Consider the following 2,809-nt stretch of genomic DNA (forward strand, 5'->3'; position numbering starts at 1 on the left):
GTTAGGTTTGAGGTTAGGTCTAGGTTTGCTTAAAATAAAATTAAATCACAAAAGTGGATAATTTAACCTAGAAATACTCGAGTCCCACTTAGCTTCGAAGTTAAGTCTCGATTCATTTAAAATGAAATAAAATGCCAAACCATACTGGATAGGTAAATTCGTTCAAATTTGTCGACTTGGATAATATTATTTTGCTATAACCGAAACGATAAATGTAACCAGGGAGTCTGATAACCCTAGTTGGCGAGCCTGTTGAATTATTCGCGGACAACGTGTCAATCACGCTGGGAAACGTTTAGGAATAACAGAAAAGCCGGGAAAAGTCAACGGGCAAATATGTGGGTAAATAAGTAAAGATCCAGAACGCAGCGACGGCGATGGTTATTCGTGCAGGTGGTTTTGCACGAGAACACGAACCGGTGCTTGGGCTGCTGTTTTCAGAATAAACTAGCGAGCTTATACTCATAACAAGAAAAATATTAAATCACCGTCATCGCCCTGTGCCCGCCCTATCGAGGCCCTTATCTCTCTGCCGCTTTCGATAATAACCGTGCCGAGTCAAGAAGCTTATTTCCCCCCGCCTCTGGGCTTCGATTATTTTTATTTTCGGTCGAAACGTTCGTACGTGACAATTTAACCGGTCCAAGAATCCAGGTGAGGTGTCAGGACCAAAATTCTGTCCCGAGACGCTTAGTAAATCTAGAATACGACATTTGTACTAGTAGGTACTTATTTTTGCAACATCTTTAGAACTTGTAAATCCTATCCAGATTTATTTTCTTCGACGCCTCAGCTCTAGAATAAATTTATTTAATTTCTCAGGGAAAACGTTTGAGCACGTACACATTGACGACGTAGGTGCGATTACAATTATACGTGATGTAGCTTAAGAAAGGAAAGTGCTACCATAAGTATATGTATACATATAGAGGAATTTTATTCGAACGGTGGATGTGTCATTTATCTCTTATTGGGTGAAACAGCCAGACCTAACCCTCTATTCCACCCAATAAGAGATAAATAAAACATCCACGATTCGAATAAAATTCCTCTGTATATACTCATGGTAGCGCGTTGCTTTCTCCTTTCTAAAGCCACGTTACATATAGGTGTAATCTCCTTAGACGAACCGTTCGCCAGTTCGTACGTCTTCTTTCATACGTCTCACGTCTTCTTCAACCGGGAGACGCGAATTCCCTTAAAGGCACATCAACGACGCACCGATTGAGCCATTATGCACCTCGGTTAATGCTATTTCGAAGACAGGACGACCTGCGGGCCAATCCGTGCTCTGTTCTCGTTCTACCGTGACACCACAGGAGGCACCGTCCACAATGGGGTTCGCGTAAGGGCACACACCAGACCCACGGCTAAGGAACGCTCGATTTACCGTGAAATCGGTGAATGTAGCCGTGTGTACCCTCGCCTCCCCTCTGTCAACGCGATGATCTTTTTCAGGGGCCGAGCAACAAGGAAACCGTTCTGATCCGTTTTCGACTAATCGTTGCGTGGTATGTCTTTTATGGAGGGAACCAGGAAAGAGGAATTAGTTTACATCTTTCGAACCCTTCGTACGTACGCAGTAATCCATTTGCACGAAATTAGGTAGCTATGAGTATTCTTTTTTACCTTCGTAACCTCTGTTCTCTGTATATCTCTTTTTCACTAGGTTCGACGCAGCAAATTAAGATTTAAATTTAGATTCAATTACTTTGGAACTGGAAGTGTCTCGTCGACGAGGCAAAGGTCTCCTTTTTCTCCAATCTCGAATTAGAGATCTCGTTCGAGAAGTCGATATAAGCTTCGCGGCAAAAGAATGCTAAGAAAGCATGTCGAGTTCAAAGTCGAGTGCAAAAGGTTAACTCTCAATCTCTATTAGGTTTCACGCAGCAAATCTACGATACCTCGTGTTCCTTTAGGTTCAATTCTTTTGGAGCTCCAACTGTCGATAAAATGATTGTAGGTGAAGTTAAGGTGATCTTATTCTCGAATCTAGATAGCTTAGAATTCATGGCAATAGAATGCGAAAAAACATCTCGAGTTGTTAGTAAATACCAGGAAAAAAGGCCTCGAGTGCAAAGGATTGATACCGATTAAAATTAAAATTAGAAATGCTTCTCTCAACATTACCTCGTTCTACATTAATCTTCAGCTTCTTGCATTACAATGCTTCGACATCTCGCGTTCCATTCTCGTACATTTCTCAAGATTTCCCGTAGTTTCCTTCTTTCGTTTTCTTCTTTCTGCGGGAGTCGCGGCGATTCCGCAGCGAGAAAACAATATAATCCGACGTGAAAAATGTAAGTCGATCGAGCAACGGGCCGCGTAACTAGCGGCCGCGAATTCGAAACAACGATCTCATTGTCCGTCTCTCATTGTATGTCTTTTCCGAGGCCTGGTTCCCTGCGCGGAACCCCGAAGGTGCATCCGCGTAGAATGCGTGCGGAACAATGCGATCGGTAGGCGACAGGAGGATATCACGCGCACGACTGGCCACCGGCAATGACTTAATGCTATTTGGAGCCCACGGCCTCTCCTCTTGCACGCCATTATGCACGCGTGGCGGGTGCGCTCGTCCGTGAATGCCGTAACACGAAGCCCAAAGAGAGAACGCCGACACGAACGGAAATGTTTACGGTTTCACGGGTCGGTTTCGGTACGAGCCTTGGCCCACCGGCTCGGAATCGATTTCCCTGGGAGAAAGTCGACCGAACCCAACAATCGCCCGTGCACTTTTTTCAAGCATTTATCACTGGCGAGTCGGAGGAAGAGTCGAAGAAGAAGAACCGGACCAAGTGTAGATACTACG

Source organism: Hylaeus volcanicus, chromosome 2 (genome assembly GCF_026283585.1).
Source record: "Hylaeus volcanicus isolate JK05 chromosome 2, UHH_iyHylVolc1.0_haploid, whole genome shotgun sequence".
In the NCBI taxonomy this organism is placed as follows: domain Eukaryota; kingdom Metazoa; phylum Arthropoda; class Insecta; order Hymenoptera; family Colletidae; genus Hylaeus; species Hylaeus volcanicus.